Raw genomic sequence first — 12,399 nt, forward strand, 5'->3', positions numbered from 1 at the left:
CCGATGCAAAGAAGAGAAAAATCGTGAAGAACCTTTTTACAACTATTTGCAAAGTTCCATTTCCTCTGTGTTTAGAATGGACAACAATACTCTAACATTATCCCACCTCTGAACTTACCCAGGAGGAAGAATGCCATTTACTGATTCATTATTAATGTAGTTGATAGGTAATTCTAATTCAAACACAGTTTTCAGTTTTGAAATGAACAGATAAAATGCTCCAAACTGACTTTGAAAGAAAAACAGAGATTTGTTCTGTCATTGGATTTCCTTCCTTAGAGCCTTTTCAGCAGTAAGGGTTACCAGTGAAGGATTCTGTTCTGTGAATTTTTATTATTATTTTGTTTGTTTGTTTTGTTTTGTTAACTCTAAAGGGTTTTCCAGAGGTGGGCAGAGAGAACTTGTTAAAAAAAACCTGTTTGTGGTCATAATTAAGTATTTTGCCTGCAGCTGGGATTAATACAAGAGCAATTTATTTTAAAAATGGATGGTGGAAGAAAAGTTGAGTAGAAATACTGTGCAGGAAAACGTGAGAGGGTTAAAATAAATATGCAAAATGGCTGTTGTTAATGTTTCTGATAGTGGAATGAGACTTATTAAACCTTTTAACATTAGTGAAGTGGAAGTATAAAAATAACGGGTAAATACTTCTTAGAGTAAAAGGGATCATCGTCCTTAGAGCTAAGTCAAATGTAAAAGTGATGTGGAGAGTGGTTGTTTATCCGGAGTCAGTTGGCCAATAAAACATTATTTAATAGAGGAAAATAACCTAATTGTTATAGATATGACGTTTTATGAGTGTGCAAATTCTAATGTGAATATAATGCACTTTGCTTGAGACTACGAGGCTGTAGTTGGGTGAAATTTTCAGTCCCTACAGTGTGTACAAATGGTCTAAGAAAAATTGTGTTTTGCATATCTGGGGGTTCATGTTTCATTCAATTGTGACCAGAACATTGCACAGAATTGTTTTTAACTGGAAGTAAACTAGAAGGAGCATGTTTCTACTGATAAACCTAAATTTCTACTAAATGTTGAACTTATGTAATTTGCCCCTTTTTCCTAACAACTTCATTGATAAGCCATTGTGCACACATTATTTTATTCATAGAACATTAGAATGGTTTGGGTTGGAAGGAACCTTGAAGATCATCTAATTCCAAGCCCCCTGCCACTGTCAAGGACACCTTATACTGGATCATGTTGCTCAAAGCCTCATCCAACCTGACCTTGAACACCTGTAAGGATGGGGCATCCACAATTTCTCAGAACTACCTATCCCAGTGCCTCACCACCCTCAGTAAAATATTTCTTTCTAACATCTACTTTAATTTTCCCTCTTTCTTTTTAAAGCTGCTACCCCTAATCATATCACTGTACTCCCCTCTTTTTGTTTTCATCCCCATTGTATTACACGCCTTAAAAAAACCCAAACCAAACCCAAACCACATACAATGGTTAGGTACATTTTCAGGTTGGTGTTAATTTTGAAGAACAGGTTAATGTGGAAAGAATTTGAGATCAAATGGGGAAGACAACATTAGTTGCAAATAAGTTGTGGTTGAATGTGATCTCTGCTTTAAAGGACTTCAGAATCTTTAGAAATTTTATGTTCTGTGAATGAAGAATACACTGTGGATCAGGTGTCCAAGCTGATCCCAACCAGTCTGAAAATGTAAAAAGGGAAGAATATGTTCTTGGTGAATTCCTATGTAAGTTCAAGTAATTTTGTGGTGAAGTAAATACTACAAGAACTTACTAATAGAAAATTTCCCTGCATATTATGAAAGATAAACAAGGAGTGAGCTGAATTAAAAGCAGTATAGCAGTATCCTATTAAGTGATCTTTCTGTTTCAGTACTCTGAAAGGAAAGTACTGTGTTTTCAAATGTGTGGCATTATCTACAGACTTTTGCTTCAGTCAGTTATGTCCTTATATATATAAATACAGATTAATATGCTCAGAGAAACACACTTATTAAGCAAAATGTTGGGCATTCAGCACTTTTGAAAAATGTTATTTCTTTATGTTGAGGCTGAGAAACTTACTGTTCATCTGTTAGGAAGTCTTCAACACAAACTTCATTCTTGTTGAATTTGAACAAATACTAGTGATACAGTCACCCGCTGAAATAAGAATATATTTAACTAGTAGGAAATATTTCCAAAAAATGTAATACATGATTTTGAATGTTTTGGGCACTGCTTTATATTTTCCGTGTGAATCATCCTTGCAGGTTTTGGAAACTGAAAGTTGTCGTCCTTTACCATAGCAAATAATGCCTTTTTACAATTTTATTCTATCCAGTTATTTGCTATATTCATCAAAATCAAGATCCAGTGAGACTTTCTGGCCATTAGATACTACGTCTGCAATTTGCTGTTTTAAATATTTATTCAGATATTTCCTTTCACATTTAAGATATTTTTTTCTCAGGCATCCAAAACTGTAATATGTTCAAGAGCAAAAAGAAAGCAAATAATTTTTATGAAAAGGAATGATATTACTAAGGCAATATATTTTTATTGAATATAAAAGCAACAAGTTTTGAATCTTTTAACAACACCAAATAGATCCTTGGTGAAAAGTAGTTTAGCCAAACTATATCTTAGCATAACGATGCAAAAAGCACTGAGAGACGGGAGCATTACAGGCCAAATGCATTGGCTTAAACATTTTCGACACATGCCACAAGTTCACATAATCAGCCTGAGGCATGGGGAAACTTAAAAGCGAGTCTGATAGTGTTTCTTACAAATATTCTTTGAATTTTATTACTTGTCTCCCATATGAGGCGTAATAGTTTCAATGTTCTAATTAGTACTTGTGTATATTGCTGTTACTTTGTCTCTTTAATCACATTATTAAGTCTGTTATGGAGATTCCTTATAGAATCACACTTTATAATAGTGTTTCTAATTTGAATATGTCCTTTTTTATGTTGTCTGAATCTGAAACATCATAAACTCTTTTTATGGGTCCTTTGATAGTAGTCACTTTCCTGTTTTATGCTTGATTAGAACATACAGTACTAAGTAATAAAGAAACTTCCTGAAGTTAGTAGTTTTAGTACCAGAAAACATTTCAGCTTCCTCCGGCATTTTTTTCCCTCTCTGACACTAAGTCTAACAAATATATCCATTTGTCCATATTAAAGTACTGAACAGGAAATATGTAAGAAAGTACTTTTGTTAAATTATAATAGATTTTATATAATTTCTGAAATTGATTTTCAGTCTGCTTTCAAACAAGATATATAATAGGACATTATTTAAAAACACAAAACAATTCTGATAAAAAAATTGAAAATACAGATGCATATAAATATAAACATAATTTTTACCTGTAAGATTATACAGAAATACATCTCTCACTCACCCTTTTGGAATTCAGGAAAAAATAGTTCACTTCTAAGAGACTTCGTTATAGTATCTCTCCTTAGTCTGATGGTGAATTTGAAAAAACCAGGAAATTATGTGGCATGTTATGAAAGTTCACATATGAATACATTGGTAAAACCTTAACATAATTGTGCAGATTAGGAAATGTATAAGGTATGCACAAATGACAGAAGGATTAAAATGATCTGAAAAGATTCATAGGAATAAACAATGGTGAAATAAAGTAATTCCGGTTTACATAAGAAGACATAGCTTTTAACAAAGCTTAAGGAAGGAATAGCCCCACTTGGTGTCCTCATTTGAAGCCTCTGAAGTCATAGTGAAGTGTTTTCCATCTGCAGTGCGTTTTGGATCAGAACCTAAGTGTCAATAGCCTTCACAAAGCCTGTACTATATGAACAGCATATGTGATGAAGGAATTATCAGTGAAAATTAAAACATCAGAAACAACAGTTTTCTGAACAAATGAGGAAGGCTGGGAGTAGATGCAAGAATTTAGATATTATAACAATGATATGAAAATTAGAAGAGTATTAGCTTAGTTCAAAACTAGGACTTGATTACAGGAAAATAATGGAAAATTAAGGAAATAATCACTCCATTGGATCGTCTACATTTTGCAGTTTCTTATCAAGTGAAGCAGAAGCTGTCTGTTCCTTACAAGCAGTTTGCAAACATGCACAAAACTCCCTTTTCCAACACAGATCTGAACAGTAATTATTGGTAATTATATATATGTAAGACTTAAGTGACTAGGAGTTATTTAGTGTAAAAATTATGTCTGCTGAAACTCCATGTATTAAAATTTTGAGTGGAACTTCATAACTGCAATTTCATTGTCTGGTAGCATTTTTTTAAATGTGTTTTTTGTCTTGTTTTTTGTTGAGTTTTTTCTCTCAGTAACATCACAATAAAATTCAGGTGTCAGCATTGTGGGGTTTTTTCCAGAGTTCAAACTTAGTGTAAAACTCACTGCTTTCACCGTATTGTCTCACAAAATGTTTTTTTTGCCGTGACAGGACAAAAAAGTGAAAATACAGTCTATCCTTAACAGTGCTTCAGAAATGCTGGCATTTTCAAGCATTCCTTCTCAGCTTTTTTTTTTCTTCTAAAATAAAATAGCTTGGAAAACAAAAGAGAGTAAAACAGGAAGAACAGTTCTGAGGTTTCGTTTCTCCCTTTCTGTCTCATTTGTGAATGGTTTCTGAGAAAAACACATGTTAAAATGAGAAAATCTTGTTCTGCAACTTTCTTCTGATTTTCTTTGTTTATTGGAAACCCGGGGTTTTATCTGGAACGTTTCAGATCAGTAGTTTTGTTGCAATGAATGTATACAAAACATTCTGTGCTACATCCTCCTCCAGAATATAATACAAGTGTCTTTGGAATTCTTTTGCTGTTATTCCAATGTAGAAACTTCAGCAATGCCAAAGAGGATCCAAATGTGAGGAAAAAACCTATCCTGAGATACCACCTAGAAAAGCTAAATAATTAAATGTAATCCTTATGCATTTTCTAAGATGTCTTTGTGAGAAAGTATTTTTATGACAGTCTGGAAAGTGTGGAAAATGAAATTCATTGACACTTTTTGTTCTTTATGTTGTAGTAAACTCAGTAGATAAATGTTAACTTTAAAGTTTCATGAAATCTGAGATTTAAAATACTCAAAGTATTTATATGAATGTTTTAATTTCTCTTAATACTGTCGTTGTCATTGGATGGCCACTAAGTGTGGGTAGTTTTAGTCTAATTCCCCAATATATAAACAGCACTGTCGTAATTGTTGGTAGTAGTCACTTTTTGGTATTCTCAGTAGAGAGAACTAGTGAATAAATAAAGGATAACTTATTTGGAAGCCTAAGCCCTCAAACTAATAATTAGAGAGTCTCAGCTAGAATATACTTACATCTATCTTGAAAAAGATACTTACATACTCATCTACTTACATTGTAAAGTTTCTTACTGTAATCTCATCTGAAATACTTTCATTTAAATGCACAACAAAAGTAATTGAGCAAATCACATCATTGTTCAAAAATTCTTAACTGCATTCCCAGGATAAGGCATTTCATGATGTTACTTTGGAAAATAAGTATGATAGAAGTGAGATAGAGCTCATTCAGTTTAGAAATTTTCTCTGAGAGTTCATATTGAATAGAAATATATTTACCAGTTTCACACAGCTTTAGAATCTTTCTCAGCTACTGCTGTGTTTATACAAGGCACAAAATCCTGATCAACTATGAAGACCCTAGCATCTATTATAACTCAACAGCAGAAGCAGAAAGATTAATGTATGCATTAATAATCTGAAGTAAGAACATACTACACATAATGTGAAAGTAAAGTATTTTTCAGTTTGCCCATAGGGGGAAAAAAAAGAATAAAGTGGCACTATGCTTGCTTTAATGTGTAGCAGCTAAAAGCAAGGCTTCTGCTAAGAAAACCTGACAATATTGTGGCAATAAAGTTACCTATAATGATGCTTCTCCCCATGTCAAGCATTAAAATAGTCATGGAAATAAGGTACGGCCTTATGCTGAGTATTCAAGATCTGTCTGCTTTCATATTGTAAATTAAGGTTAACTCAATAGGAAGTGACTTTGTCTAAAAGACCACAGTAGAAGAGAAATAGTAATCAGATTGAAATAAAGGAAAATAAAGGAAAAAAAAAGATCTATTTCAATAGTTGAAAATATTCTGGTTCCAGTAAGTTAGTGCTGGATTAAAGCATGTGGGAAAAAACTAAGCTGTCTAAGAAGCTATTTAGACCAAAGATTTAGAGAATAAATTCAGCCAATGATTTAGCTCCAAAGTAAAACCACCTATATTAGATAACAGCATGTGAGATAGGTGTCTAAGCCCCCATGACAGAAGTAAAGATCTAGATTTCAATTCACTAAATTAAACACAGACATCCAGTCATAGTTCAGATGTCCAGGACACTCTGGATATTCATACCTGACCCAAACCAGTATATTTAACTTTCTCTTCAAGCATTTTCTTGATTTACATTGGGTAGATCATGCTATGAGATCTAGGCATGCATAAAAATACTTGATTGGTATGAGGAATCAGATGAAATGTAGTATTCCTTTAGTGAGCCTGCAACAAATTATACCAGCTGGACATAGAGAAATCAATGGAAGAGGAACATACTAAAGGAGGAGATCAATTTGTCATAATAACTGTTTTTCATTCAGTTGATTGGCTTTGTTAGGTTGAGATCTCTTGTCTTTTAGGGTTGTTTTTTTGTCACCAATCCTTTGTTTCCACCTCCATCAAAGTGTAAATTCTGGTTAAGGAATGCAATTAGGAAAAATAGAGCTGTAGATGATGTTCGTGGTAGCTAGTATTCAGCAGAGATAGGAATCAAAGTGTGAGAAATCCCACACAATGAAAGATCTAGACAGTGACTAGACAAAAAAACATCGAAGGAAAGCAAAGAAAGGGAGATATTGGAGCAGCTCTTCCAAAAGTAATCTATACTTCAGGAATAACAGTGAGCTTGGAAGCTATAATCAAAATTATATAAAGACTGTGCTTACACTCATAGTAAGCCTGTTTTCACCCTGGATTCAATTGGCATGTCAGATAGCAGCAGAAAAAAAGGCCACCTCAAGAGGGTGGCCTTGTTAAACAGTTCGTGTTAACTGAAATGTACCTTCGGTGTGACATAATGTAATGGTTCTTCTATCATTATGTTCTACTGACATCTGCACTTTTTTGTCTTCAAGAAACAGATGGACTTGCCTGCGGTACATGAGCTGAATAACTGATAACGTAGATTGAACAGTAATTTCATATAAAAAAGAATTAGCAGTCTGGAAAAGCAGCTGAGTCTGGCAGAGTATTTAGGTCCTAGAAATTGCAACAGTGATAAAACTTCTAATTTCAAATTTATAAAACTTTGGAGGGTGAAAGGGTATTTGTATGAATTTCATTTTCAAGACTACAATTACTTCCTTAGCTTAAAAGTGTATCTTAGATTTCAATTTAAATATACCTTCAAACTTTTTTAAACTGCTCTCAGTGGAACTAGAAGGAAGCTAAGTTGTCTGCTTGGTGGAGCTGTTACTCGTAGTGTTCTAATAAGTCGTTTGATCACTATTAAGTAGTATTAAAATATTTGTCAGTCAATTTCTTTTCTTTCTGGTTCATTGCATCATAAAGAAGGCTTTTGGAGGGCCATTTTACCTGTTTACCTGCAGAAAAGAGTTAGCCAGGTGAAACAATTTGTAAGACTCAGGTTTTGCATTTAATCAAATATCCTTGCCCCCACATATCACAGAAGTAAATTATGATACTTTTCCTTTAATGAATTGAAAAATTATATTTTTCTTATTACTTTGGTGTTCTAGAGCCTATATAAGCATTATATAAGTTTAGTATTAGTACAGAAACAAATGCCTGAAACAAAGTTAATTAAAGAGGAAACTATGAAGTTTGATGTTATTTAACTGCAGCAGAGAATGAAAACACAGCTCAGGAGAAAAGGGGCTGTTGGGTAGCCCTTGTTCCTTGGAAATTTGCATAATCTGGAATGAATTCAGCTGCTACTCCTTTTTTGAGCATATAAACAGCATTCATCATTGATTGTCCCGTTGGCAACTCTGCTTGAGAGTGGAGAGTGATGGGGGATGGCTGTCATACCGAATAATTCTGTTATTAGTGACAACTGAACTACGTCTCCTGTGTACCTCTGATTCCCTCTGGCAACAGAAATACCTGGGAGTAACTCAGGGGAGACAAGGGTCAGTAGAAGGCATCAGAAGTGTGGGTATATCTCCCAGAAATACAGCCATCCAAATTAATGTAGTATAGAATCATAGAATAACCAGGTTGGAAGAGACCCACCGGATCATCGAGTCCAACCATTCCTATCAAACACTAAACCATGCCCCTTAGAACCTCGTCCAGCCATCCCTTAAACACCTCCAGGGAAGGTGAATCAACCACCTCCCTGGGCAGCCTGTTCCAGTGCCCAATGACCCTTTCCGTGAAGAATTTTTTCCTAATGTCCAGCCTAAACCTCCCCTGGTGGAGCTTGAGGCCATTCCCTCTTGTCCTGTCCCACGTCACTTAGGAGAAGAGGCCAGCACCCTCCTCTCTACAACCTCCTTTCGGGTAGCTGTAGAGAGCAATGAGGTCACCCCTCAGCCTCCTCTTCTCCAGGCTAAACAACCCCAGCTCTCTCAGCCGCTCCTCGTAAGACTTGTTCTCCAGCCCCTTCACCAGCTTTGTTGCTCTTCTCTGGACTCGCTCCAGAGCCTCAACATCCTTCTTGTGGTGAGGGGCCCAGAACTGAACACAGGATTCAAGGAGCGGTCTCACCAGTGCCGAGTACAGAAGGAGAATAACCTCCCTGGACCTGCTGGTCACGCCGTTTCTGATAGAAGCCAAGATGCCATTGGCCTTCTTGGCCACCTGGGCACACTGCTGGCTCATGTTCAGTCAGCTGTCGGCATGCCTACTACTAGTTAATGAAACCACGGCACTAGTATTTCCTGAAGTACAAATGCACACTTCATTATTATAAGACAACATGCATAGGACCCATTTATCTTTATATTTTATGCAGTTAAATTGGATTTATCTGACCTTTAGGCTTCATAATACCTCCTTGATTAGAGAATAAGTCAGCAAGAGAGCCAAGATATAGATGCCCAATGCATGGGCCAGACCTTGGGACATTCTAGAAACTATGACTCTTTTGCAAGTATTTCTTCATTACAGCAGCCATGATTTGGCCATGAGGATTTATTTATATAGATTTTGTTTGTGTGTTCACTTTATTGAACATGTAAAACATTGGATTAATCCATAACAGGGCTAAATTATTAGAACATGAGCTAGCCACAGAGGTTAATGAAAATGTAATTAGTACTGCTTGTGCTACATGCAGTTGAAAAGAGGGTCATAAATCCTATTAATCCTTCTTAGTTCAGGAATTATTGACCTGAAAGACCGTAATGGGTACAGTCTATAGCGTCAGTAGTGTTCAAGTGCAAGCAGATGATATTATACTGATCTTCATTCATTTGATTGAACAATTCCTCCATTAAGTATGGGGAGTTGAAAGCTGAAGCAGTTTTGCATCATCATGATGCAGCAGCATAAACAAAGGAAGTGGCGAACAATGTACTCTTAGTATTCATTCTGTAGTGCCATACATGTGGTATCTAAATAAATATGTAGCTAAATATCATGCACATTACACAGACAGGTATTCATAGTTAAGGTGTTTTTTGCAGTTCTACAGCGTAATTTAAAAACAGTGATACCTTTATAATGACTTGCCTCCTCAAAGAATACAAAAGTAAAAGAACGAACTCAAATCCCAGTAATCCGTATCATGATATATGAGTCTGCTAGGTATATTTAAAGACCTTTGCCATACCTAGTTATTGGATTAGAAGTGGAAAAAAAGTACTGCTTAGCTAAAAATGTTCCAAATAAGAAAGTTGAAACTAAAAATAAAAATAAGAAAAAAATCAAGCCACAAAACCAGAAACAACATGACTGTGTCTTTAATTAAAGTACACATGGATAAATGGTTAAATACATCACTGATTACAAGTTTCCTGCATGCCTAGTTTACAGCTAAAGAGTATTAAGGCTTTTCTTTAGATTTCTGCTGACTGCTTGAGTAATCATTGAGAATTTTCTCCTGTAGAGTTCAATACCACTTAAACTGAGAAAGCTAGTAAAGGTTAATGTAGGCATTAGACTAGTAACCCTTAGGAACTATTTTAGTTACAAGTAAGTGTAACTGAAATGATTTTTCTTGAGTTCACACTTTTTACAAGTGTGATAGGCAGCAGCCGTTCTCTGTAATTCATCCCTGAACACAAGAAAAAAAGTGCTGTCATGAAGCAATGACCCCATTCAGAATCCCATGCCTGTTTCAGAAGCTTCCGGATTTGCTTGGGCCAACTTTTCTAGCTATTTTATACAATTTATGAAACTTTATTCCATTCCTAGAAACATGCAGTTGTCTCATAATCCCCCAAAACATTAGCTGGGTTATTAAGAAAGATGTCAAAAATCATGAAGGTGTTAATGGATTTACAGGACTTACGTTAAGAATTGCATTGGAAAACATAGTTAGCTAACACTTTGAAATACTAGGGTAAATTTGTGCCTTTCAGGGTATTTGCTTGTTGTGGTCAGCCCTAGGGAGAAGTAAATAGTGAATAAAATTGCCCTTATGAAATTGAATAAAGGTTAAATATATCCCCAGATAGTAGTAAAGTGTTAAGTTAAAAGTTAATGCCTTGCTGTATGGCACTACTCCCTAGTACAAGAGCAGTACTATGGTATGACAAACTGTGGCGAGATACAGCACTGTACACATTAAAAACTACTCCTTTTCCCAGACTCCTGTTCTTCAATGGTTTCCTTGGAATCAATAATGACATAATAAATAATCTTCTTTCAATTGCAGATCATGGGAAATTGATATAATAAGTAAGACAAATTCGTCCTTTCGTTTCCATACCTGCATCCTCACTGCAGATGAGAATGTACATTCTAGTAAATCAAATAGAAATTGGTCTGTTTAATTTAAAATCAAAATCTTATAGAATTTATTTTCTTGTGAACTAGGTGTTTTATCTTTTTCTTATGGTAAGTAACAGGCAAGGCTTGGTTCTAGCAGGCATTCTGCGCACAGAGTCTTTGTTGACTGGATAGGAACAAATGTTTCACACTGAGTTTTAAAGGAACGGACATTATCTCTGCTAAGGAAAGCTGAATAGCCTTAATTTGCAAAAATTATTAATCAGTGCTTTGGTTCTTGACCCTCCAATTGGTCCCTTATAGAAAAATGGTGCTCATATTTAAAAGCTGGGCTCTTTTTCAGCCAAAAATTGCAATCTGCTATTAGTCATTTACAAAAAGAAAAATGTAAGTGTGCCTTTAAGCTGCTAAAAATCAACAAAGTAATCAAATAGAAATACAAAAGTGTTGAGGGAGAGCAGAATACATAATATTCAGAAAAATCATAAGGGAAAACTTAGGTCATTACCTTGTAGATTTACATGAGCTCCACTCATTGCAGCAGAGCTCCACGGGAGCAGAGAACCTGTGCATATCAATTCAGCTGTGGGATTGGGCCTTTTTGCTGGGAAATTTGCCTTCTTTCCTGTAGCTCAGCACAGTCCTACTGTGTTTAAAGGAAGTGAATGACATGAAGTTGAGTAGAGCATTTGTCAGGCAAGAAGATGGGATGTCAACCAGAGAGACGTGGACTATTTGGAGAAATGGGCCTGTGTGAACCTCGTGAGGTTCGACAAGGCCAACTGCAAGGTCCTAAACCTGGATTGGGGCAAACGGTGGTTTTAATACAGGATGGGGGGAAGGCGGTGACTTGATTGAGAGCAGCCCTGTGGAGAAGGACATGGGGGTGCTGATAGATGGGAAGTTCAACGTGAGCCAGCAGTGTGCACTTGCGGCCCAGAAAGCCAAGTGTATCCTGGGCTGCATCAAAAGAAGTGTGGCCAGCAGGTCAAGGCAGGTGATTCTGCCCCATGTTCCTCTCTTGTGAGAGCCCACCTGGAATATTGTGTCCAGTTCTAGAATTCCCAGTGTAAGAAGGCCTTGGAACTGTTGGAATGGGTCCAGAGGAGGGCTACAAAGATGATCAGAGGTTCTGGAGCACTTCTGCTATGAGGACAGACTGAAAAAGTTCAGCTTGTTCAGCCTGGAGAAGAGAAGGCTCCAAGTGGACATGATGTGACCTTGCAGTGACCTGAAGAGGCCCTGCAGGAAAGCTGGCGAGGGACTTTCTACAAGGAGATGTAGTGTAGGAAAAGGTGGAATGATTTTAAATTGTAAGGATGGAGATTTAGATTAGACATTAGGAAGAAATTCTTTATGATGAGGGTGGTGAGACACTGGAAAAGGTTGGCCAGGGAAGTTGTGGATACTCCCTCCTTGGAAGTATTGAATGCCAGGTCGGATGGGGCCTTGAACATCCTGATCTAATGGAAGGTG

This window comes from Phaenicophaeus curvirostris, chromosome 1 (assembly GCF_032191515.1).
Source record: "Phaenicophaeus curvirostris isolate KB17595 chromosome 1, BPBGC_Pcur_1.0, whole genome shotgun sequence".
Lineage (NCBI taxonomy): Eukaryota > Metazoa > Chordata > Aves > Cuculiformes > Cuculidae > Phaenicophaeus > Phaenicophaeus curvirostris.